Source organism: Podarcis melisellensis (genome assembly GCF_964234715.1).
Source record: "Podarcis melisellensis genome assembly, chromosome: 2".
In the NCBI taxonomy this organism is placed as follows: domain Eukaryota; kingdom Metazoa; phylum Chordata; class Lepidosauria; order Squamata; family Lacertidae; genus Podarcis; species Podarcis melisellensis.
The window spans coordinates 106,585,251-106,612,493 of NC_138529.1; the positions used below are offsets into that span (position 1 = coordinate 106,585,251).

Below are 27,243 nucleotides of genomic sequence, written 5' to 3' on the forward strand. Positions count from 1 at the left end.
AAATGTCGTGGACCGTGGCGGATGCCTGATGCTATCTTACGAGGGTTTTCTGTTCAGCTCCAGGTTTTTTGTTTTTGTTTTTTTTTGTCCAACCCAATCCCAGCTCCTGCTCGTAGCCTCTCCCTATTTTTTTAAAAAAATAATATTGTAATGGTTGTAAGGGGTTACTTGTGCGTAAGTTGCCTTCAGTTTTGGTTAGATTGCCTCGCCAACCATGCTTTGGCTGCCAGCTCACACTCCGTGGCCCGTCAGTCACCCGCAGAATCCGTCAGTGGGAGTTTCTTGAACCTCTTCCAGCATACAAGCTGTTTGACGCCAAGTCTCCTCCTACTTTCCCTGCGTGGAACTCGTCTGCACAAGTAAGGGGAAGGCAGGGGCGTGTCAGCGCTCTCCCCACTAGTCTCTGGTGAAGGGTCTTGGAGACCTGTCTCCAAATCCTCCATCTCCCTCTCTTCTCTACTGGTGTTACGCTGAATTCCTTCCCCCCCGCTGGTTCCCTCTCCGGCATCGTTTTGGAGCCTAGCCTCCACCTCTCGCTCTGATGTCAGTTCCCTGACAAATATTTATTAGCTTTTCAACAAGAAAAAAGTTACAAAAATAGTAAAAAGAAAATACAAAAAGTACAAACACCAGAAAATGAAAAAAGAATAAAAACAATTAAACATAAGTCCCTCTTTCTTTACTTATTTTCATGACTTCCTCACACCTCCCTTTTTTGTATTCCAGTTAATAGTTAGTTCAGCAAATCCATACCCTCTTTGTTTACTCTTAATTCTTTTTCTTCACATATTATAACTTCAAATTTTCATCTAATATCAATCCAATTTTCCATATTCCTATTTTGCCTTATTTGCTAAAACCACTTCATTTCATTCCAACATCATTAACATTCAATAATTTTACAGTGTTTCTGTAAATAATCTTTAAATTTCTTCCAGTCTTTTTCCACCAACTCTTCTCCCTGGTCTCAGATTCTGCCACTCATTTCTGCCAATTCCATATAGTCCATTACTTTCATCTGCCATTCTTCCAGGGTGGGTAGATCTTGTGTCTTCCAATACTTCGCGATGAGTATTCTTGCTGCTGCTGTTGCATACATAAAGAAAGTTCTGTCCTTTTTTGGCACCAATTGGCCGACCATGCCCAGGAGAAAGGCCTCTGGTTTCTTCAGGAAGGTATATTTAAATACCTTTTTCATTTCATTATAGATCATCCCCCAGAAAGCCTTAATCCTTGGGCACGTCCAGCAAAGGTGAAAGAATGTACCTTTGGTCTCCTTACGTTTCCAACATTCATTATTAGCCAAATGATATATTTTTGCAAGCTTGGCTGGAGTCATGTACCACCTGTAGATCATTTTCATAATATTCTCTCTTAAGGCATTACATGCCGTAAACTTCATACCTGTGGTCCACAACTGTTCCCAGTCAGCAAACATAATGTTATGTCCAACATCTTGTGCCCATTTAATCAAAGCCGATTTTACCGTTTCATCCTGAGTATTCCATTTCAACAGCAAGTTATACATTCTTGGTAATATCTTAGTTTTCGGTTCTAACAGTTCTGTTTCCAATTTTGATTTTTCCACGTGGAAGCCAATTTTTTTATCCAGATTGTAAGCCTCCCTTATTTGAAAATAGTGAAGCCAGTCTCGCACTTTATATTTAAGCTTCTCAAAACTCTGCAATTTCAGTTTATCGCCCTCCTGTTCCAGAATCTCCCAATATTTTGGACAACTGGCCTCCATATTGAGTTTTTTCAGAGCCTTCGCTTCCATAGGTGATAGCCACCTTGGGGTTTTATTTTCAACAGCTCCAGGTTTCAGTTGTAATAGTACGATGTGCCAAGCAGGCAACTCTCAACCAGCCTGCAGATGAAACACAATGGGTGACTTCTGGCCAGTCCATATTCCCGAATCATTCTGTTAGCAGCTTTCTTTTGTATCTCACTGCTGCTCACAGGGGAATGAATGATGTGCACAGCCATGTGTTTCTGTTCTCCATGAGTGATAAATAAGTTGTCCTTTCATATTGCATGTATCTTCAACTTTCCTCAAAGATGTGGGACATGGAGAGACAGCAGGCTTGCAAGACAGACTCTCATTCCTGGCAATCCCATGAACAGAATTCATATTTCTTGGAGCCAGATAGCATCCAATAGGAGCAGATGCTTTTAATTGGGGAGAGGTGGAAGGTTGGCTGGTTAGTCAATTGACTGAGGCCCTTTTATTTTGGAATCTGAGTGCAAAGACTTGGAAAAACATACTAATATGGTACGATTACGTTAATACTTCCAGATGCTGACTGGGCTCATGTGATTTGTGTATGGGATTCTATTTGAAGACTGCCATATATGATGCAAGAGTGCTATGCAGAATGGAGGATCTGCATTGTTGTATTTTTGTCTGTGCTTGTCGGAAGCTGGAGGGAAAGCAGGAGAGGGAGAGGAAGTGCTGGTGAGCACAGACATCTGTTGCAAAGCATGGGATATGGCACATCCTTTTAAAATAGGCATTTGTTGTTGGATCAAAGAAAGGAATTAGAACAAAATAATAAGGCCTCACAATAAACACATCAATCGTGAGGAACAGAAAATATAAGGTAAGTGATTTCTTGTGTGATCAAGATACAAAAATTACACAGGAACCAAAATAGAAGACAGACCACAACTTCATTTTTCAACTTTATTGAAGGAAAGCATTGTTGCGTAAGTTACAACAAATATTGCAAGCTATTATTCTCGCATTTGTTCTGCATGCAGAACTAGAAGTAATTTTAACTATTAATATTGATCTCTATCTTGATTGGCCACCTAGAACTCCCTCCAGTCCAAACTACTTAAAAGCCTTGCTATGTTCCAATTACATGGCAATGGTCAGGAAAGAGAAAAGAGAACATTTGAGCTCTCCAACCAAGGAGGGGTTGGGAAGAACAGGGACCCATGAGCTCCAGGAAGAGATGAATTGAGAATCTGATGGGCATGACCTAGGAGAGTCTGGATGGAAGTGGCTCCAGCCTCCCCCCTGATCATCCTGACTGTGAGTATCGGTTGGGATGCTCTAACAAGGCAATTAAGGACTGACCTTGAGACATTTGAAGGCAGTCTTGTATAGGCAAGTTTTCAATGCCGGATGGTTTAATGTTTTTTTATATTCTCTAGGAAGCTTCCCAGAGTCTACAGGCCCAGGGTGTGCACCTTTCCTCGGCTCAAGTGAACTAGCAATTAAGGAGGCCACACAGTGGAATGAGATCAAATCAGGGTACAACTTTATTGACTACAGATGAAGTAGTTTGCCTCTAGGCATTGGGTAAGCATTTATTTCTGGTCTGCCTACAGGAAATGACATCAGGGTCAACCCGGCAGTGGGGATTCCCATGACTTACATCAAATAGGGGGATCCCCACAGGGATCCCTACCCCTAGGAACGCTGAGGCCCAAGCCCCTCCCCCCATCTGGGCAAATGGACAGAAGCAACTCCATCACAGACCCCTTTAACAGGATACCCTATTTCTGGAGGGGAAGGCCAGGGGACAACCCCCCCTCCAACCAAGGCTAAGGCTACCCAAAGCCTAAACCGCCAAAGTTGTGACGATTGCTACAGGGTTAGGCAAAACCTCCAGGTCATAGCCAATTCCCCAGGTAGGCAAATTCCTACCCGGCACCAACAATACAGCGACCACCACAGCCATTGCAAGGTCAATTCAATTTGTAAATGCAAAATGGGTGGCTTGATCCAACAAAGAAATGCTGGACATCGGGGGCTGGCGTGGGCTGTTTTAAATCCCCCAGGAGTGGACCTGAGGGAATCCTGATTGTTCCCTCTCCACACCAGCCTGCAATTGGCCCATTTGGCAGGCTGATGATGAAGAGCAGGAAGAGCCGAAGGGGGTACCTAAAAAGGGGTAAACAGACATCTGGGGCTACACATTTAAGATGAGTGGGGAACATTTTTATTATTATTATTGTGTTATGGTTATGGTTATTGTTATTACTACTATTACTATTATCACCAGTGGTGTACTAGTGGAGGCAGTGGTAGAATCATAGTCTCAGGGTGGGGTTTGTTGCTTTTCTGTGTTTGCTCTGTCATTTGAATTGCAATGGCAGGAGGAAGACCAGACATCCGTCAAAAGCAAAGGGTATGAAGTGTTCTAATATTATGTTTTTCAAAGGAGAAAGTGAAAGAGAAGGAGAAAGATTGGCTGCCCACCCTTTACCATGAGGTTTCTGGATGGGTTAAAACAATATAAGAATAGAACAGTAAAATCAGTCAAAACACATGTCAGTTTCACAGCATTGTACTTTAAAAATCTCTCCGACCGTTCCACAGAATTTTTTTTTCTCAGGTACGCCACAAAATTTGAAGATCTGCGACTCCTTATTTGGACCTGGCGAGAGAAAGAGAAGTGCTTATGTTGAGTGGAGTCCATAGTTCATACCAAAAAAGAGACAAAGCTCACAGCACATTGAAATAAACTCCATTTTAAGCTCCATTGACAAATGAATACCTAAAACTGATTTTTCCCCATGCTAAAACTACTAAAGTGTCAATATTAAAATAAAATAAAGTTGAAACATGTGCAAAATACATGTCCACATAAAACAAACCCTTAAATCTCAGAATCTCCCACACTGTTTTCAAGGATAAATCCCAAATACCTTTCCTTCAGACTGAAAAATAGGCTACTTTCCAAGTGACATGCCAGTTAGTTCCTTCAAGCAGAAACCTCACTTTTCCTGTCCCTCTCCAACATTTCATCTTCTTAAGCAAGGTCCCTCTATGTAATGTGGCTTAATGTAAGACTATAGCTGGCATTCAAGACTCTAATGAAGCAGCTCTTCCAGTTCTGCTGGAAGACTGTTACACAGTCTGTCTTGCAGTGATTTGTCCAGGAATCTCCCCAGCTGCAAAATTGAATTCATGTGTTCAAAATGGAGCTGGGGAAAAGATTTCTAATACTTATTTTCATGGGAAAATGCTTGGTATTTTTCATATTGCTGCTGCACCTTTGCACTTGCCAAGCAATGCCCAATATTTGACAGCTCTGTCAATTTGTCCATTAACCACTCTGTTAAAAAGGTGTTACTATTAGAGATTACCGCCCACACACTTCTGCTGCGCTTTTCTGCTTGTGTGGTGGCACCTCGGTAAAACCACTTCTTACTGTTTGTAGCAGAGTTTTCCCCAGAGGCAGAGGACAAGAACAGGAGTCATACTCAAATTGACAGTCAAGAGCTTCTCCATTGCTTGACTGGTTGCACAAGCATTTCTGTTACTATTATGTACAAGCTATTTACATTCCTTCTTTATCTCTCCAGCACAGTATAATTTCAGTCCAGTAATTAACAATCTTGACACAGCAAAACTCACAGTATCAGCAGCACATATTGTCTTCCTTCCCACCTCGTTGTTGGCGTGTGTACTGATGGTGTGTGATTTCCTGGTGCAGAAATTGCAACTGCAGCTTCCTCCCTTTATTTGCACCTCCAGCTGACACCAATGAAGCCTAGAGTACCACTACTATACACTAAAGAAAATTCTGGGACCCTCTTTAAAGCTTCCAGGAACTTTTGTCTGTTTCTTAAAGAATGTTTGCCTAACAGTTACTCCTTACATTACCAAGTGAATTCAGACACAGTCTCTATATAGTTGGAGAAGTCTGCTGTATAGGAAAGTTTTTAAAATGTTTAATGTTTTATTATGTTTTTATATATTTTGGAAGCTTCCCAGAGTGGCTGGGGCAACCCAGTAAGGTGCGTGGGGTATAAATAATAAAATTGCCATTGTGCAATGGGATATTCCCATTTCCATCAGAGAAATGAAGAGGTTACCAGAGCATAGAATAGGCAAGTCATAGTCACAGAAAAGCCTTCTTACCTGCCAATCTTTCTCTCATTACACAGTAAAACCCCGTACATGTCAAATCCTTTGGTTTACACGGCATGCCAGGACCAGGTGACAGGCATTTTCTGCATTTCACAGCATCTGCTGTACGAGGCACAAAAATTTGTTTTATTGTTTGTCCCTCAAAGCATCACCTTCACCCACCGGTGACCAAATCCGGGGCTTCATTAGGAGGTAAACGAGGGGTCTGAAGCCCCAGGAACTCCTACCACTTCCCTCATTTATATTAATTTTCTTTCCTGGATGTACTGCAAAGCATAGTACCAAGTGAGACCCCCCTTTTTTTCCATTTGTGGAGGGACCAATTGATTTTCAGTCTCCCAACCCATAAAATCCTATAGGCACCCATAGCTGTCAGAATAGATCCTAGAGCAGTAGGATTTTTCCCCCCATCAGAAAGTCTGACTAAATTTACATCTCTGCGGATGGGGAAACTCTATGCAGATTCATAGCATGCTCCTGGGCCCTTAGTCTATCAACACATTCTGCCCAGACACGGGAATCCTCTTCTTTCCAAAGATGGCGCTCCCAGAAGAAAAGCAGCTTCCTCCCTAAATTGAAGCTTAACTCTGTCCTGAAATGAGCTCTAAACTATTGGGCTCCACTTTTAGACCTGGCAGAAAAAGCTGAAATATATGCCCATTGGTCATATTCAGTGCACTCATGACGTTACTTAAAGGATTTGTGCCTTTCCAACAGAAGTTCTCCCTTTCACTCCTCCCAATGCCTGCTTCGTATCTTGCCCAAATTTACCTCCGGATGTTTGGGGAATGCACTGAATAGATTTAGGGCCCACTTAGGAGGAGGAGGGAAGTCCCATTGTGGAGGCACAAATCCTTGCACTAATGGCAGAACGTATTTAATGTTACATGAGACATTCTCTCTCCATCCCTGCACCTATAAATCATAAAGGTAAAGGACTCCTGGACAGTGAAGTTGATTCAAAGGTGATGATGGGGTACGGTGCTCTTCTCGCTTTTTGGCATTTGTCCACAGACAGATTTTGGGGTCATGTGGCCAGCATGACTAAGCCACTTCTGTGGCAACGGAACACTGTGACAGAAGCCAGAGCGCATGGAAATGCCATTTTCCTTCCCATCACAGTGGTATCTCTTTATCTACTTGCACTGGCATGCTTTTGAACTGCTAAGTCGGCAGGAGTTGCGACCGAGCAACGGGAGCGCATCCCGTCATGGGGATTTCAACCGCCAACCTTCCAATTGGCAAACCCAAGAGGCTCAGTGGTTTAGACCACAGTGCTACCTGCATCCTACAAATATAGCAGATGTTGGGCAGCCTGATTCACTCCTACATACATACAGAGCTGCCTTCCAGCATTTCAAGCTACCTGTCCATTTTGCGTCATTATTGTACCCACTCTCTTCTCCTTAAACTTTTCAACTGGAGATGCTAAGGGATTAACCTGGGGCTTTCTGCATGAAAAGCATGCACAATAACACTGAATTATGGCAGACCAATGGCAGAAGGCATTTCCCGCCTACCACCCCAAAGTATATCTCTCCTGCTACTAATAGAGTCAACCTATCTAAAACAGTGGCTTCTTCTTCTTTCACCTCTTCTGGGATGGGGGCAATACTTACCTCCAGTCCTGAGGCAAAGCAGAACACAGAATGTGAGTAGCCAGACCTGAAGGAGACGTGGCCTTCGATTACCAAGAAACAAGCTCTGCTCCATTGGAATGCCTTTTGTATGGAGAGACAGCTTTGGAAGGCTAGCAGCTGAGAAAACGCAGGTTTTCAGGACAGGCAGGAACACGCTGTTCAGTCTGAGGAGCCGGGTTCAAGATATCCATTATATACGGCTGGGAGGAACCGTCTTGGCTTCTTGCCTCATCCTGGTGGGCTTGAAAGGTCCAAAGAGCCTCTGGCAATATGCTTGGGTCACTCGGATGGGCAGCAGAGAGTGAAGGCGGTGGTTGTCTTGGGCCCTTTCAGGCATAAAGTACTGATTGTTAGGACAACCCAAATGGGCTGAGAAATCGGCTGCATGCTGTACAGAATGTCGCGGACCGTGGCGGATGCCTGATGCTATCTTACAAGGGTTTTCTGTTCAGCTTCAGGTTTCAGTTGTAATAGTAAGATGTGCCGAGCAGGTAACTCTCAACCAGCCTGCAGATGAAACACAATGGGTGACTTCTGGCCAGCCCATATTCCCGAATCGTTGTGTTAGCAGCTTTCTTTTGTATGTCACTGCTGCTCACAGCACAATGAATGGTATGCCCAGCCATGTGTTACTGCCAGTCCTCCATGAGTGATAAATAAGTGGCCCTTTCATATTTCATGTATCTTCAACTTTACTCAACTTTACTCAACTTTACTTGGTATCTGAAGAAGTGTGCTTGCACACGAAAGATCATACCTAGAACTAACTTAGTTGGTCTTTAAGGTGCTACTGGAAGGAATTTTTTTATTTTGTTTTTACTCAAAGATGTGGGACATGGAGAGACAGCAGGCTTGCAAGACAGACTCTCATTCCTGGCAATCCCATGAACAGAATTCATATTTCTTGGAGCCAGATAGCATCCAATAGGAGCAGATGCTTTTAATTGGGGAGAGGTGGAAGGTTGGCTGGTTAGTCAGTTGACTGAGGCCTTTTTATTTTGGAATCTGAGTGCAAAGACTTGGAGAAACATACTAATATGGTACGATTATGTTAATACTTCCAGATGCTGACTGGGCTCATGTGATTTGTGTATGGGATTCTATTTGAAGACTGCCATATATGATGCAAGAGTGTTGTGCAGCATGGAGGATCTGCATTGTTGTATTTTTGTCTGTGCTTGTCGGAAGCTGGAGGGAAAGCAGGAGAGGGAGAGGAAGTGCTGGTGAGCACAGACATCTGTTGCAAAGCATGGGATATGGCACATCCTTTTAAAATAGGCATTTGTTGTTGGATCAAAGAAAGGAATTAGAACAAAATAATAAGGCCTCACAATAAACACATCAATCGTGAGGAACAGAAAATATAAGGTAAGTGATTTCTTGTGTGATCAAGATACAAAAATTACACAGGAACCAAAATAGAAGACAGACCACAACTTCATTTTTCAACTTTATTGAAGGAAAGCATTGTTGCGTAAGTTACAACAAATATTGCAAGCTATTATTCTCGCATTTGTTCTGCATGCAGAACTAGAAGTAATTTTAACTATTAATATTGATCTCTATCTTGATTGGCCACCTAGAACTCCCTCCAGTCCAAACTACTTAAAAGCCTTGCTATGTTCCAATTACATGGCAATGGTCAGGAAAGAGAAAAGAGAACATTTGAGCTCTCCAACCAAGGAGGGGTTGGGAAGAACAGGGACCCATGAGCTCCAGGAAGAGATGAATTGAGAATCTGATGGGCATGACCTAGGAGAGTCTGGATGGAAGTGGCTCCAGCCTCCCCCCTGATCATCCTGACTGTGAGTATCGGTTGGGATGCTCTAACAAGGCAATTAAGGACTGACCTTGAGACATTTGAAGGCAGTCTTGTATAGGCAAGTTTTCAATGCCAGATGGTTTAATGTTTTTTTATATTCTCTAGGAAGCTTCCCAGAGTCTACAGGCCCAGGGTGTGCACCCTTCTTCGGCTCAAGTGAGCTACCAATTAAGGAGGCCACACAGTGGAATGAGATCAAATCAGGGTACAACTTTATTGACTACAGATGAAGTAGTTTGCCTATACGCATTGGGTAAGCATTTATTTCCGGTCTGCCTACAGGAAATGACATCAGGGTCAACCCGGCAGTGGGGATTCCCATGACGTACATCAAATAGGGAGATCCCCACAGGGATCCCTACCCCTAGGAACGCTGAGGCCCAAGCCCCTCCCCCCATCTGGGCAAATGGACAGAAGCAACTCCATCACAGACCCCTTTAACAGGATACCCTATTTCTGGAGGGGAAGGCCAGGGGAAAACCCCCCCCTCCAACCAAGGCTAAGGCTACCCAATGCCTAAACCGCCAAAGTTGTGACGATTGCTACAGGGTTAGGCAAAACCTCCAGGTCATAGCCAGTTCCCCAGGTAGGCTAATTCCTACCCGGCACCAACAATACAGCGACCACCACAGCCATTGCAAAGTCAATTCAATTTGTAAATGCAAAATGGGTGGCTTGATCCAACGAAGAAATGCTGGACATCGGGGGCTGGCGTGGGCTGTTTTATATCCCCCAGGAGTGGACCTGAGGGAATCCTGATTGTTCCCTCTCCACACCAGCCTGCAATTGGCCCATTTGGCAGGCTGATGAAGAGCAGGATTTCAAACCAGGAGTATGAGCCAAAGGGGGTACCTAAAAAGGGGTAAACAGACATCTGGGGCTACACATTTAAGATGAGTGGGGAACATTTTTATTATTATTGTGTTATGGTTATGGTTATTGTTATTACTACTATTACTATTATCACCAGTGGTGTACTAGTGGAGGCAGTGGTAGAATCACAGTCTCAGGGTGGGGTTTGTTGCTTTTCTGTGTTTGCTCTGTCATTTGAATTGCAATGGCAGGAGGAAGACCAGACATCCGTCAAAAGCAAAGGGTATGAAGTGTTCTAATATTATGTTTTTCAAAGGAGAAAGTGAAAGAGAAGGAGAAAGATTGGCTGCCCACCCTTTACCATGAGGTTTCTGGATGGGTTAAAACAATATAAGAATAGAACAGTAAAATCAGTCAAAACACATGTTAGTTTCACAGCATTGTACTTTAAAATTATCTTTCTTTTTCGTTCCGCAGTATTTTTTATACTGAGCTTCGCCACAAAATTTGAGGGTCTGCAACTCCTTTTTTGGACCTGGTGAGAGAAAGAGAAGGGCTTATGTTGATAGTAACTAGTGAGTGGAGTCCATAGTTCATACCAAAAAAGAGACAAAGCTCACAGCACATTGAAATAAACTCCATTTTAAGCTCCATTGACAAATGCATACCTAAAACTGATTTTTTTCCCCATGCTAAAACTACTAAAATGTCAATATTAAAATAAAATAAGGTTGAAACATGTGCAAAATACATGTCCACATAAAACAAACCCTTAAATCTCAGAATCTCCCACACTGTTTTCAAGGATAAATCCCAAATACCTTTCCTTCAGACTGAAAAATAGGCTACTTTCCAAGTGACATGCCAGTTAGTTCCTTCAAGCAGAAACCTCACTTTTCCTGTCCCTCTCCAACATTTCATCTTCTTAAGCAAGGTCCCTCTATGTAATGTGGCTTAATGTAAGACTATAGCTGGCATTCAAGACTCTAATGAAGCAGCTCTTCCAGTTCTGCTGGAAGACTGTTGCACAGTCTGTCTTGCAGTGATTTGTCCAGGAATCTCCCCAGCTGCAAAATTGAATTCATGTGTTCAAAATGGAGCTGGGGAAAAGATTTCTAATACTTATTTTCATGGGAAAATGCTTGGTATTTTTCATATTGCTGCTGCACCTTTGCACTTGCCAAGCAATGCCCAATATTTGACAGCTCTGTCGATTTGTCCATTAACCACTCTGTTAAAAAGGTGTTACTATTAGAGATACCACCCACACACTTCTGCTGCGCTTTTCTGCTTGTGTGGTGGCACCTCGGTAAAACCACTTCTTACTGTTTGTAGCAGTTTTCTCCCCAGAGGCAGAGGACAAGACTCACAGTATCAGCAGCACATATTGTCTTCCTTCCCACCTCGTTGTTGGCGTGTGTACTGATGGTGTGTGATTTCCTGGTGCAGAAATTGCAACTGCAGCTTCCTCCCTTTATTTGCACCTCCAGCTGACACCAATGAAGCCTAGAGTACCACTACTATACACTAAAGAAAATTCTGGGACCCTCTTTAAAGCTTCCAGGAACTTTTGTCTGTTTCTTAAAGAATGTTTGCCTAACAGTTACTCCTTACATTACCAAGTGAATTTAGTCGCAGTCTCTACATAGTTGGATGAGCCTGCTGTATAGGGAAGTTTTTAAAATGTTTAATGTTTATTATGTTGTTATATATTTTGGAAGCTTCCCAGAGTGGCTGGGTCAACCCAGTAAGGTGCGTGGGGTATAAATAATAAAATTGCCATTGTGGAATGGGATATTCCCATTTTCATCAGAGAAATGAAGAGGTTATCAGAGCATAGAATAGGCAAGTCATAGTCACAGAAAAGCCTTCTTACCTCCCAATCTTTGTGTCATTACACAGTATGGCCCGTTACATATCGAATTATTTGATTTACACGGCTTGTCAGGACCAGGTGACAGGCATTTTCTGCATTTCACAGCATCTGCTGTACGAGGCAAAAAAAATTGTTTTATTGTTTGTCCCTGAAAGCATCACCTTCACCCATCAGTCACTAAATCCGGGGCTTCATTAGGAGGTAAACGAGGGGTCTGAAGCCCCAGGAACTCCTACCACTATCCTCATTCATATTAATTTTCTTTCCTGGATGTACTGCAAAGCATAGTACCAAATGAGACATCCCCTTTTTTCCATTTGTGGAGGGACCAATTGATTTTCAGTCTCCCAACCCATAAAATCCTATAGGCACCCATAGCTGTCAGAATAGATCCTAGAGCAGTAGGATTTTTCTGTCCAAAGACAGATTTCGGGGTCATGTTGCCAGCATGACTAAACCACTGCTGTGGCAACGGAACACTGTGACAGAAGCCAGAGCGCATGGAAATGCCATGTTCCTTCCCATCACAGTGGTATCTATTTATCTACTTGCACTGGATGCTTTTGAACTGCTAAGTCGGCAGGAGTTGCGACCGAGCAACGGGAGCGCACCCTGTCATGGGGATTTCAACCGCCAACCTTCCAATTGGCAAACCCAAGAGGCTCAGTGGTTTAGACCACAGTGCTACCTGCATCCTACAAATATAGCAGATGTTGGGCAGCCTGATTCACTCCTACATACATACAGAGCTGCCTTCCAGCATTTCAAGCTACCTGTCCATTTTGCGTCATTATTGTACCCACTCTCTTCTCCTTAAACTTTTCAACTGGAGATGCTAAGGGATTAACCTGGGGCTTTCTGCATGAAAAGCATGCACAATAACACTGAATTATTGCAGACCTATGGCAGAAGGCATTTTCCGCCTACCACCCCAAAGTATATCTCTCCTGCTACTAATAGAGTCAACCTATGCAAAACAATAGCTTCTTCTTCTTTTACCTCTTCTGGGATGGGGGCAATACTTACTTCCAGTCCTGAAGCAAAGAAGAATGCAGAATGTAAGTAGCCAGACCTGAAGTAGACGTGGCCTTCGATTACCAAGAAACAAGCTCTGCTCCATTGGAATGCCTTTTGTATGGAGAGACAGCTTTCAAAGGCTAGCAGCTGAGAAAACGCAGGTTTTCAGGACAGGCAGGAACACGCGGCTCAATTTGAGGAGCCGGGTTCAAGATATCCATTATATACGGCTGGGAGGGACCGTCTTGGCTTCTTGCCTCATCCTGGTGGCCTTGAAAGGTCCAAAGCGCCTCTGGCAATATGCTTGGGTCACTCGGATGGGTAGCAGAGAGTGAAGGCGATGGTTGTCTTGGGCCCTTTCAGGCATAAAGTACTGATTGTTAGGACAACCCAAATGGGCTGAGAAATCGGCTGCATGCTGTACAGAATGTCGCGGACCGTGGTGGATGCCTGATGCTATCTTACGAGGGTTTTCTGTTCAGCTTCAGGTTTCAGTTGTAATAGTAAGATGTGCCGAGCAGGCAACTCTCAACCAGCCTGCAGATGAAACACAATGGGTGACTTCTGGCCAGCCCATATTCCCGAATCGTTGTGTTAGCAGCTTTCTTTTGTATGTCACTGCTGCTCACAGCACAATGAATGGTATGCCCAGCCATGTGTTACTGCCAGTCCTCCATGAGTGATAAATAAGTGGCCCTTTCATATTTCATGTATCTTCAACTTTACTCAACTTTACTTGGTATCTGAAGAAGTGTGCTTGCACACGAAAGCTCATACCTAGAACTAACTTAGTTGGTCTTTAAGGTGCTACTGGAAGGAATTTTTTTATTTTGTTTTTACTCAAAGATGTGGGACATGGAGAGACAGCAGGCTTGCAAGACAGACTCTCATTCCTGGCAATCCCATGAACAGAATTCATATTTCTTGGAGCCAGATACCATCCAATAGGAGCAGATGCTTTTAATTGGGGAGAGGTGGAAGGTTGGCTGGTTAGTCAATTGACTGAGGCCCTTTTATTTTGGAATCTGAGTGCAAAGACTTGGAGAAACATACTAATATGGTACGATTATGTTAATACTTCCAGATGCTGACTGGGCTCATGTGATTTGTGTATGGGATTCTATTTGAAGACTGCCATATATGATGCAAGAGTGCTATGCAGAATGGAGGATCTGCATTGTTGTATTTTTGTCTGTGCTTGTCGGAAGCTGGAGGGAAAGCAGGAGAGGGAGAGGAAGTGCTGGTGAGCACAGACATCTGTTGCAAAGCATGGGATATGGCACATCCTTTTAAAATAGGCATTTGTTGTTGGATCAAAGAAAGGAATTAGAACAAAATAATAAGGCCTCACAATAAACACATCAATCGTGAGGAACAGAAAATATAAGGTAAGTGATTTCTTGTGTGATCAAGATACAAAAATTACACAGGAACCAAAATAGAAGACAGACCACAACTTCATTTTTCAACTTTATTGAAGGAAAGCATTGTTGCGTAAGTTACAACAAATATTGCAAGCTATTATTCTCGCATTTGTTCTGCATGCAGAACTAGAAGTAATTTTAACTATTAATATTGATCTCTATCTTGATTGGCCACCTAGAACTCCCTCCAGTCCAAACTACTTAAAAGCCTTGCTATGTTCCAATTACATGGCAATGGTCAGGAAAGAGAAAAGAGAACATTTGAGCTCTCCAACCAAGGAGGGGTTGGGAAGAACAGGGACCCATGAGCTCCAGGAAGAGATGAATTGAGAATCTGATGGGCATGACTTAGGAGAGTCTGGATGGAAGTGGCTCCAGCCTCCCCCCTGATCATCCTGACTGTGAGTATCGGTTGGGATGCTCTAACAAGGCAATTAAGGACTGACCTTGAGACATTTGAAGGCAGTCTTGTATAGGCAAGTTTTCAATGCCAGATGGTTTAATGTTTTTTTATATTCTCTAGGAAGCTTCCCAGAGTCTACAGGCCCAGGGTGTGCACCCTTCTTCGGCTCAAGTGAGCTACCAATTAAGGAGGCCACACAGTGGAATGAGATCAAATCAGGGTACAACTTTATTGACTACAGATGAAGTAGTTTGCCTATACGCATTGGGTAAGCATTTATTTCCGGTCTGCCTACAGGAAATGACATCAGGGTCAACCCGGCAGTGGGGATTCCCATGACGTACATCAAATAGGGAGATCCCCACAGGGATCCCTACCCCTAGGAACGCTGAGGCCCAAGCCCCTCCCCCCATCTGGGCAAATGGACAGAAGCAACTCCATCACAGACCCCTTTAACAGGATACCCTATTTCTGGAGGGGAAGGCCAGGGGAAAAACCCCCCCCTCCAACCAAGGCTAAGGCTACCCAATGCCTAAACCGCCAAAGTTGTGACGATTGCTACAGGGTTAGGCAAAACCTCCAGGTCATAGCCAGTTCCCCAGGTAGGCTAATTCCTACCCGGCACCAACAATACAGCGACCACCACAGCCATTGCAAAGTCAATTCAATTTGTAAATGCAAAATGGGTGGCTTGATCCAACGAAGAAATGCTGGACATCGGGGGCTGGCGTGGGCTGTTTTATATCCCCCAGGAGTGGACCTGAGGGAATCCTGATTGTTCCCTCTCCACACCAGCCTGCAATTGGCCCATTTGGCAGGCTGATGAAGAGCAGGATTTCAAACCAGGAGTATGAGCCAAAGGGGGTACCTAAAAAGGGGTAAACAGACATCTGGGGCTACACATTTAAGATGAGTGGGGAACATTTTTATTATTATTGTGTTATGGTTATGGTTATTGTTATTACTACTATTACTATTATCACCAGTGGTGTACTAGTGGAGGCAGTGGTAGAATCACAGTCTCAGGGTGGGGTTTGTTGCTTTTCTGTGTTTGCTCTGTCATTTGAATTGCAATGGCAGGAGGAAGACCAGACATCCGTCAAAAGCAAAGGGTATGAAGTGTTCTAATATTATGTTTTTCAAAGGAGAAAGTGAAAGAGAAGGAGAAAGATTGGCTGCCCACCCTTTACCATGAGGTTTCTGGATGGGTTAAAACAATATAAGAATAGAACAGTAAAATCAGTCAAAACACATGTCAGTTTCACAGCATTGTACTTTAAAATTATCTTTCTTTTTCGTTCCGCAGTATTTTTTATACTGAGCTTCGCCACAAAATTTGAGGGTCTGCAACTCCTTTTTTGGACCTGGTGAGAGAAAGAGAAGGGCTTATGTTGATAGTAACTAGTGAGTGGAGTCCATAGTTCATACCAAAAAAGAGACAAAGCTCACAGCACATTGAAATAAACTCCATTTTAAGCTCCATTGACAAATGCATACCTAAAACTGATTTTTTCCCCCATGCTAAAACTACTAAAATGTCAATATTAAAATAAAATAAGGTTGAAACATGTGCAAAATACATGTCCACATAAAACAAACCCTTAAATCTCAGAATCTCCCACACTGTTTTCAAGGATAAATCCCAAATACCTTTCCTTCAGACTGAAAAATAGGCTACTTTCCAAGTGACATGCCAGTTAGTTCCTTCAAGCAGAAACCTCACTTTTCCTGTCCCTCTCCAACATTTCATCTTCTTAAGCAAGGTCCCTCTATGTAATGTGGCTTAATGTAAGACTATAGCTGGCATTCAAGACTCTAATGAAGCAGCTCTTCCAGTTCTGCTGGAAGACTGTTGCACAGTCTGTCTTGCAGTGATTTGTCCAGGAATCTCCCCAGCTGCAAAATTGAATTCATGTGTTCAAAATGGAGCTGGGGAAAAGATTTCTAATACTTATTTTCATGGGAAAATGCTTGGTATTTTTCATATTGCTGCTGCACCTTTGCACTTGCCAAGCAATGCCCAATATTTGACAGCTCTGTCGATTTGTCCATTAACCACTCTGTTAAAAAGGTGTTACTATTAGAGATACCACCCACACACTTCTGCTGCGCTTTTCTGCTTGTGTGGTGGCACCTCGGTAAAACCACTTCTTACTGTTTGTAGCAGTTTTCTCCCCAGAGGCAGAGGACAAGACTCACAGTATCAGCAGCACATATTGTCTTCCTTCCCACCTCGTTGTTGGCGTGTGTACTGATGGTGTGTGATTTCCTGGTGCAGAAATTGCAACTGCAGCTTCCTCCCTTTATTTGCACCTCCAGCTGACACCAATGAAGCCTAGAGTACCACTACTATACACTAAAGAAAATTCTGGGACCCTCTTTAAAGCTTCCAGGAACTTTTGTCTGTTTCTTAAAGAATGTTTGCCTAACAGTTACTCCTTACATTACCAAGTGAATTTAGTCGCAGTCTCTACATAGTTGGATGAGCCTGCTGTATAGGGAAGTTTTTAAAATGTTTAATGTTTATTATGTTGTTATATATTTTGGAAGCTTCCCAGAGTGGCTGGGTCAACCCAGTAAGGTGCGTGGGGTATAAATAATAAAATTGCCATTGTGGAATGGGATATTCCCATTTTCATCAGAGAAATGAAGAGGTTATCAGAGCATAGAATAGGCAAGTCATAGTCACAGAAAAGCCTTCTTACCTCCCAATCTTTGTGTCATTACACAGTATGGCCCGTTACATATCGAATTATTTGATTTACACGGCTTGTCAGGACCAGGTGACAGGCATTTTCTGCATTTCACAGCATCTGCTGTACGAGGCAAAAAAAATTGTTTTATTGTTTGTCCCTGAAAGCATCACCTTCACCCATCAGTCACTAAATCCGGGGCTTCATTAGGAGGTAAACGAGGGGTCTGAAGCCCCAGGAACTCCTACCACTATCCTCATTCATATTAATTTTCTTTCCTGGATGTACTGCAAAGCATAGTACCAAATGAGACATCCCCTTTTTTCCATTTGTGGAGGGACCAATTGATTTTCAGTCTCCCAACCCATAAAATCCTATAGGCACCCATAGCTGTCAGAATAGATCCTAGAGCAGTAGGATTTTTCTGTCCAAAGACAGATTTCGGGGTCATGTTGCCAGCATGACTAAACCACTGCTGTGGCAACGGAACACTGTGACAGAAGCCAGAGCGCATGGAAATGCCATGTTCCTTCCCATCACAGTGGTATCTATTTATCTACTTGCACTGGATGCTTTTGAACTGCTAAGTCGGCAGGAGTTGCGACCGAGCAACGGGAGCGCACCCCGTCATGGGGATTTCAACCGCCAACCTTCCAATTGGCAAACCCAAGAGGCTCAGTGGTTTAGACCACAGTGCTACCTGCATCCTACAAATATAGCAGATGTTGGGCAGCCTGATTCACTCCTACATACATACAGAGCTGCCTTCCAGCATTTCAAGCTACCTGTCCATTTTGCGTCATTATTGTACCCACTCTCTTCTCCTTAAACTTTTCAACTGGAGATGCTAAGGGATTAACCTGGGGCTTTCTGCATGAAAAGCATGCACAATAACACTGAATTATGGCAGACCTATGGCAGAAGGCATTTTCCGCCTACCACCCCAAAGTATATCTCTCCTGCTACTAATAGAGTCAACCTATCTAAAACAGTGGCTTCTTCTTCTTTCACCTCTTCTGGGATGGGGGCAATACTTACCTCCAGTCCTGAGGCAAAGCAGAACACAGAATGTGAGTAGCCAGACCTGAAGGAGACGTGGCCTTCGATTACCAAGAAACAAGCTCTGCTCCATTGGAATGCCTTTTGTATGGAGAGACAGCTTTGGAAGGCTAGCAGCTGAGAAAACGCAGGTTTTCAGGACAGGCAGGAACACGCTGTTCAGTCTGAGGAGCCGGGTTCAAGATATCCATTATATAAGGCTGGGAGGAACCCTCTTGGCTTCTTGCCTCATCCTGGTGGCCTTGAAAGGTCCAAGGAGCCTCTGGCAATATCCTGGGTTGACAGTGAAGAATAGCAAGGATGAAGGCAGTGGTTGTCTTGGGCCCTTTCAGGCACAAAGTGCTGGTTGTTAGGACAAATCCAGATGGCCTGAGGGATCAGCTGAATGCTGCCCAGTACGTCCCAGATCTATTCTTTTGTGGAAGAATTGCTTGCTCCTTTCATTGGGTTTCCTGTTCAGCTCTGGGTTTCAATTGTGACACGAAGACGTTCTGAGCAGCCAATTCTCAAATAGCCTGCATGCTGGCTTGATCATCCATATTGCTAAAAAGTTCTGTTAGAAGGAGCTCATTTTTTTTATTCTGTTACTGCTCACAGCAGTATGAAAGATGTGCACAAGTCTGTTTCTCTGTCCACCTTCCATGAGTGATACATGGTCCTTTAATATTACATCCATCTTAGACCATGTTCAAGACATAGGACCTGGAAATCAATGCAGGTGAGCCCATGTCATTCATTTGCCTCCTGGTGGATGTTTGTGGCTCCACAGCATTGGTTATAGATGCCAGTTTGTGGTTCGAGGACCCGACCACCAAGACGTGAAAAGAAGACACAGGGACATGTGATATAAGGTTAATGGGCTAGAAAAGGCCACAACTTTATTGATTACAGCAATGAAAAGGTATTGGCTTAGGCATTGGATCGCGAAACAAGTGGGTTTATTCACCAGGGGTTCATCACCTGTTGATGCTAATCCAACTATAGGCTCACTCCTGCTGTCATCGAAGGTCGTGCCATGGCCTCCCGCCAAGCAGGCATCGGACAGAATACACGACCGCCAGATTCCTTTAACGAAATACCCCTAAACATTGAAGGCATAGGCGATGGCCACACCTAGCACTTCGACACACCACAGCACATTATTCCAATGCCTAACCGCCACCCGAGCCGAAAGGCTCGCCGCCAATACCTTCAAAGCTGTAACCAATCCCAGATGCATTTGCTGACACTAGCTAACCAACTGTCGTTCCCCCAGATCCGATAGGTGGACACCGACATTCCGGTATAAAGCTTGGTCGCCGATCCGGATACGGTCATGATAAATGACTCGGCCATACAAAAAGTGCACCCAAAGGGCTATTGCACGATTTAAGAGTTTCCTGGATTTTTCAATGGCCATACAGTTCTGCACACTGCGTCACACAATTCTCTTCAGGAAGGAGGAGCAGAACACCGTTGTTCCGGGACACAAGGCAGCCACCACATCCAAATCTCTCTTTATGTGCCACGACAAGTCCACACTTCTTCTGCTGATAAGGATGTCAGGAGGGCCAAACGTGGCAACTCTCCCTCTCAGCAATGGCATAAGCAATGCCTCGTCTCGAAAACCAGGAAACTCGAACTCCAGGTATCAATCCGAGGTTAGGGGTGAGGCCACAGCTGACTGACCACAGCTAACTGGGCCAATGGACTATACCATGGCCACAAATCCAGACACTTCTGAGAACGGCTGAAAATAAAGGAAAGAGAAGAAAAAGAAAAAGAAAATTACGGATAAGTAGAGGTAAAGGAGCAGGGCGCATTCTAACGAATGTAGCCTTTATAAGCGTCGGATTCCACCGGCCCATTTCCTTAATCTTATCCGCTTGGAGGCCCAAGCGTGCAGCTGTTGAGGCGGCACCAGTCCTAAATGAGTGTGCTGCATAATCCTGGGAAGATGAACCACAGGCATCAATAACTTTGTGTAGTGCCCTTGTGAATTGGTGTCTCAACAAAGGTGACCCATCCTCGTGAACCAGGAGCGGGCCAGGACTGGGCAGTCTGAGGTAAACTCGCACAGGACAACGAAGAGAAATGAGGCCGGGGGGAGGCTGACGCTGCAGCATCAAGGCTGCTGGACACGCCCCCCCACGGCACCTGGTTGGACGGCCACCGGGGGGGGGGCGTGAGCGCCAGCCAGGTGAGCTAGAAGCAGGGGGCTACGCCCCCTGCTAGGGGTGGTGTTCGGGCTCCCGCCCACAACCACTCCCCTCTCTTTCAGGGAGGAGAGTCTTTATCAAGTTATCAGTTGATTCATGTGGTAAAGTATCAATTTACCATCATTGCTGAAGGGCAAGTTTTGCTACCACTGTTCCCAAGTGCAGTGATTGCCTTTCCTCTGACTGGAATTAATGGCAACTCTTCACTTGCAGTGGAGTAGGTCAAGTGTTGCAGTTGAGAGATCTATGGGCAGAAGCTGAAACCTGTTCTCTGACTTTTGACTGCTATAGCTAGGATGCCCCACTCACCTGCCCCTAATTAGAAAACCCAATCTTGATCTGGATAGAAACACCTGGTAATAACTTTTAGCAACAGGTCAGCTTCTGAGAAACAACAAGTTTCTTGTCTTGAGGAACCAGGTTCAGCATAGCCATTATATAAAGCCAATAGTAACTTTATTAGCATCTCAGGGCACCTGATCCTGATGGGGTTGGTGGTACCAGAAGCCTCTGGCAACATGCTGGGGTGTCTGAGGAACAACAAAGATGAGGCAAGTGGCTACCTTTCAGTATTGGCGGTAAAATGAGCTGATTGTTAGGATAAATTCCGATGGCCTGAGGGAATAGCCAAATGTTGTACAGAATGTCCCAGACCTCTGTGGCCAACTGATAGTATCTAACATGGAAGGAAACCTGTTTCAGTTAACAACACCTCTATTATATAAGGCTAATAGAAACCTTCTTGGTTTCTTCTCTCATGCTGGTGAGCTTGAATGGTGCAAAGGTAAAAGGTAAAGGACTCCTGGACCGTTAAGTGCAGTCAAAGGTGACTCTGGGGTTGTGGCGCTCATCTTGCTTTCAGGCTGAGGGAACCGACAGTTTTGTACACAGACAGTTTTCTGGGTCATGTGGTATGTATGACTAAACAGGTTCTGGAGCAAGAGGATACTGTGACGGAAACCAGAGCGCATGGAAACCCCATTTACCTGCCTGCTACAGCAGTAACTATTTATCTACTTGCAATGAATTGAAATACTTTATTGTCACTTGTACAACTTGTATACAGTGAGATTACACTGCCATGCTTTCAAATTGCTAGGTTGGCAGGAGCTGGCACAGAGCAATGGGAGCTCACCCTGTCATGCGGATTTGAACCGCTAACCTTCTGATCAGCAAGCCCAAGAGCTTTCATGATTTAGACCACAGCACCACCCACGTGAAGCCTCTGTGAATATGCTGGGGTAGCACCGAAGAGCAACAGAGATGTGGGTAGTAGTTCCTTAAGATGTTAGGTGCATAATGTACTGATTTTTCAGACAAATCAAAATGGGCTACACAGAATGTCCCAGGCTTCTATGAGCACCTGATGGCAGAGTAGATTTTTCCACAGCCAATCAGGGCCTAGGGGCATATTTTCCCAGAACTAAAGGGTATATGTGAATCCCCCTTCTGCTACAATAGTCAGTTTTTGCTGTTCCCAGTGATCCCATAACCAGAAAGAATAATAAAATTGCTTCTTAAAATTGTTAAATCACTTTATCTTGCCCAGGGAAATAAGTGTTCTTTGGGCTTAGGTGAATTTGTAGCTGCCTGATTGACTAACAGTAGTATCACCTAGTCCACATCTTTCCAACTTCTCCAGAAAACTATCACTGGGGGCTTTGTGAAAAGCCTTACTGAAATCAAGGTACATTACACCCACAACATTCCCCTGATGCATGAAACTACAGAGGTGATGTTATCAGGAAGGGTGTGGCTTCTTGGACTCTGATCTCTGCTTCCTTGAAGAAGGATTTATGGCAAGAGATAGGCTGCACCTCACAGGAATGTGTTTGCTTAGAGCCTCACGAACTTGATCAGGAGAGCTTTAAACTTGATCCTAAGAAGGATGGAAAGAACTTTACAGATGACAAAGAACAACTGGGGCTGGGTGCTGGTGCTTCATGGATGCACAGGAAACAGAAACCTACTAAAGGGCAAGCAAGCAAAAGAAGGAAGCAGCTGGAGGGAATGACTAATGGTCTTAGTTGTCTCTATACTAATGCACAGAGTATGGGAAACAAGCAAGATAAATTGGAGCTTTTAATACAGGATGACAAATATTACCTGGTAGGCATTACTGAAACTTATTGGGATGAGTCTCATGAGTTGAACATAGGAATTGAGAGATATAACCTGTTCAAAAGGAATAGACAATTAGCCGAGGGGAAGGGAGGTCTCAGGCTTATATAGCCAAATGTTGTTATTCTTGTTATTTAATAATGATGTTATGTTTGGGGGAAAATGTAAATACCAATATAATTGTTATAAAAAACAAAACAAAAGGAATAGACCAAACAGGAAGGGAGGAGTAGCAGCGTTATATGTTAAAAAATGTGCACACTGGAGCATGGAAAGCTGATTATGAGGATATGGGTAAAATTTTCAGGAGAGAGAAGCAACAGTGACCTTACCATGGGTGTTTGCTATAGAATGCCAAGCCAGACTGAAGACTTGGATGATGCTTTCCTAGACCATATCACCAAACATTCAAAAAGAAGAGATGTAGTAGCTATGGGAGACTTCAACTTCCCCAATATCTGTTGGACCATAAATGCTGCCAAGAATGTAAGGTCTGACAAATTCCTCCATGGCCTCACTGACAATTTCATTGCCCAGAAGGTGGAAGAAGCAACAAGAGAATCACCTATCTTGGACCTGGTCCTCACCAGCTGGGATAAATTGATTGATGAAGTGGAAATACTGGGAAATTTGGGAGGAAATGATCATGTCCTTCTGGGTTTCATATTACAGAGGCAAGAGAATGCTGAATGTAGTCAGACAGGCACTTAAGGAGCTTGTGGAAGGGATTTATCATCATCATCATCATCATCATCATCAATGCAATAGTGTGCTGCCAGAGCATATTGGCCCCTTCTTAGACAGAAGACTTGCCCTATTCAAAAGTCCTTTGTGTACTGAGAAAATGGTATTAAAGGGAGCCAGCTGAAAGATAGCACACGTGCAAGACATCCCATGAAATCCCATGAAAAGGTTTTCTGGCCACCTCCATATTTCTTGGAGCCAGATAGCATCCAATAGGAGCTGATACTTTTAACTGGGGAGAGGTGGAAGGTTGGCTGGTTAGTCAGTTGACTGAGGCCCTTTTATTTTGGAATCTGAGTGCAAAAACGTGGAGAAACATAGTAATATGCTATGGTTATGTTAATGTTTCCAGATGCTGACTGGGCTTGTGTGATTTGTGTTTGGGATTCTATTTGAAGTCTGCCATATACGATGCAAGAGTGTTATGCAGAGTGGAGGATCTGCATTGTTTGTTCTGCCCTGTCGTATTCTTGCCTGTGTCTTCGGGAAGCTGGAGAGGCCCAGAGAGGGAAAGGAAATGCAGCTGAGCACAGAGGTCTGTTGCAAAGCATGGGATATGACCCATATAATTAAGATTTCCTCAATTTTGAGGAAAGGAAAATATGAGATACAGTGATTTCTTTTGTGATCAAGATACAGTAATTACACAGGAGCCAAAATAGAATTCAGACTGCAACTTCATTTTTAAATTTTATTGAAAGAAATAATTGATGCATAAGGTACAACAAATAATAGAAGCTATTATTTTTGCCTCATTACTGCATGCAAAACTAGCAGTGATTATAACTGTTATTATTGAACTCTATCTTGATTGGCTACCTAGAACTCCCACCAGTCCAAACTACTTAAAACTTTGCTACGTTACAGTCACATGGCAATGTTCAGGAAAGAGAACAGAGAACATCTGAGTTCTCCAACCGAGGAGAGGTTGGGAAGAACAGGGTTCCATGAGCTCCAGGAAGAGAGGAATTGTCACCATCCCTAGCACAGGTTATTGTAGTTGATAACATCTTCTGTGATTTGCCAAGTTCAAGCAGGGAAGGGGAGTGATAAAGAGACCCACAAATCCTATAGACAGTGCAAATCACTGCTTGGTACATGCACTTTTGCAAGAGGAACTTACTTTTCAAAAATCAGACAATGAAGGAGTGCATAAATCAGTGAGCACAAATGAGTGGTCCTCCTCTCGGGAGCAGGAAGGAGAAACACAGTTGTGAACTGGATGAGTGTTTAATGGGGGGGGGTTCCTGTGCTCGTGGAGGCTTCCCAATGCACTTAGGGTGCTGGAAAATCATCGGTCTAAGATGTATGGCAGCCCTCCACAAATACAGAAGACTCCCCTGGTCACACAGTCCGCCACCATTTTGTGGAGGACGATGAGGCTGTTGAGTGTGGAACATCCCCTGAATGTGATTTTTGGACGTGGCATCAGAATATTTGTGTGGGGCTTTCGTCTGTCATTTGAATTGCAATGGCAGGAGGAAGACCTGGCCTCCATCGAAAGGAAATGATATGAAACGTTCTAATATTATGTCTATCAAAGGAGAAAGATTGGTTACCCACCCTTTTACATGGATAGGCGAAAACAACTTTAGAATAGAATAGTAAGATCAGTCAAAACATAAGTCGCTATTACAGCATGATACTTTCTTTTTATCTCCCGATGTCACCTCTGTCCCACAGAGTTTTTTCGAACTGTTTTCACCACATTCTTTGACATAATTAGTCAATTTGCCATTTTGTCCTGGAGAGAGATAGATAAGTACTTAGGTTGATACCAACTAGTGAATTAAGAGAATTTTACTGAATTAGTCCATAGTCCATATCTAGAGAGAGAAAAGCTTTCCCCACATTTTAAACTTCATTTAAAAATATGCACTTTAATAGAATTTTGAATTTATTTTGCTAAAACTACTAAAATGTCAACATTAAAATAAAATGAACATTTATGAAAGATACATGTCCAATTTTTTTATTTTTAGTTTTAAACTTATATCTCAGGTTATTCTAGCCCCAGCATAGAAAAAGGAAGATGGTTGACGGGAAAGACTTACCTGAAAATGTTTCTATCTTCAGGCAGAATGGTCCCGTGCATGTCTTCTCCTTCGGTTCGCATGGCTTGCCAGGCCCCTTTGAAGAGCACAGTCTGCATTTCACAGCGTCTGTTGTAACAGACAGCATTTCGTTTGTGAAGGGACCAATCAATATTCAATGTCCAACTAAACTTGCATCTCTGTGTATAGATTAAGAGATGGAAATTGTTTGTGGCAAGCTCCTGTGCACCTTCCACCTAGACAACTAGACCCTCTTTTCCAAAGATAGCACAATCTGTCCTGCAACTTGCAGTGGTCATGTTTTCATCAGGAGGCAGGAGAAAAGCAGCTTCCTTTCATAGGTAGAAGGGAAATTGAACTCACCCCTGAAATGGGCTCCAAGGTACAGGATTTCACCTTAAGAACTGGTTCTGCTGAATTGAAACAATCGTCAGCAGAGTTTTCTGCGGTTTGATGTGCTTGGATTCAGCCACAAACAGTGGGTTTTCCTCAGGAAAGTGGTGAGGCAAATGGAAAACTGCCTGGCTCTTTCCTCCAATGCACAGGATGAGCAGCAGTGTGCATGAGCCCTGAATCTACCCAGCTATACACATAGAAGAGATGGGTAATTTGATTCTACAAACACAGGGAGTTGCCTTGTCTATTTTGCCCCATTATCAGGATGCTCCACTCTCTTCTCACTGAAATGTTCACCTGGCGATGATAGGTAGGAGATTAACTAGGGGCTTTCTCAATGGAAGGCATGTGCTCCAACACTGAACTATCACGTCCCCAATTTAGGAGGCATGTATTCCACTCTTGCCCCAAAGTACCAGTTGCTCCTAGATTTTACCTATAATTTTACCTATGTAAAGCAGTGTCTTATTCTTGTTTTACCTATTTTGGGATGGGGAATGGGAGCAATACTTACCACCAGTCCTGAGGCAAAGCAGAACACAGAATGCAAGTAGCCAGACCTGAAGCAGACGTGGCCTTCGATTACCAAGAAACAAGCTCTGCTCCATTGGAATGCCTTTTGTATGGAGAGAGAGCTTTGGGAGGCTAGCAGCTGAGGAATCGCAGGCTTTCAGGGCAGACAATAACACACTGCGCAGTTTGAGGAGCCGAGTTCAAGACATCCATTATATAAGGTGAAAAGGAACCTTCTTGGCTTCTTGCCTCATCCTGGTAGCCTTTAAAGGTCCAAGGAGCCTCTGGCAATATCCTGGGTTGACAGTGAAGAATAGCAAGGATCAAGGCAGTGGTTGCCTTGGGCCATTTCAGGCACAAAGTGCTGGTTGTTAGGACAAATCCAAATGGGCTGAGGGATCAGCTGAATGCTGCACAGAACGTCTCAGATCTCATCTTTTGTGAAAGAATTGCTTGCTCCTTTCATTGGGTTTCCTGTTCAGCTCTGGGTTTCAATTGTGACACGAAGACGTTCTGAGCAGCCAATTCTCAAATAGCCTGCATACTGGCTGGATCATCCATATTGGTAAAAAGTTATGTTAGA

At 43.7% G+C, this 27,243-nt stretch overlaps 3 long non-coding RNA genes across 4 annotated transcripts; all 3 read right to left on the reverse strand.

The window, feature by feature from the left end:
- Nucleotides 1-4,320: 4,320 nt before the first annotated feature.
- LOC309365346 lies at nucleotides 4,321-8,197 on the reverse strand. Its single transcript, XR_014166037.1, has 3 exons — nucleotides 7,507-8,197; nucleotides 5,879-5,989; nucleotides 4,321-4,388 (listed from the first exon to the last, which is right to left on the reverse strand). It is a non-coding gene; the product is annotated as an uncharacterized lncRNA (long non-coding RNA).
- A 767-nt stretch (nucleotides 8,198-8,964) lies between these two features.
- LOC309365285 lies at nucleotides 8,965-13,259 on the reverse strand. The gene is made up of 3 exons (XR_014165962.1): nucleotides 13,065-13,259; nucleotides 12,039-12,149; nucleotides 8,965-10,697 (listed from the first exon to the last, which is right to left on the reverse strand). It is a non-coding gene; the product is annotated as an uncharacterized lncRNA (long non-coding RNA).
- A 1,253-nt stretch (nucleotides 13,260-14,512) lies between these two features.
- Nucleotides 14,513-27,085, reverse strand: LOC309365291. Of its 2 annotated transcripts, none has more exons than XR_014165968.1 (3): nucleotides 26,662-27,085; nucleotides 17,588-17,698; nucleotides 14,513-16,246 (listed from the first exon to the last, which is right to left on the reverse strand). It is a non-coding gene; the product is annotated as an uncharacterized lncRNA (long non-coding RNA). The 2 variants fall into 2 exon arrangements; XR_014165969.1 differs by lacking the exon at nucleotides 26,662-27,085 and adding an exon at nucleotides 18,614-18,849.
- Between the last annotated feature and the right edge of the window lie 158 nt (nucleotides 27,086-27,243).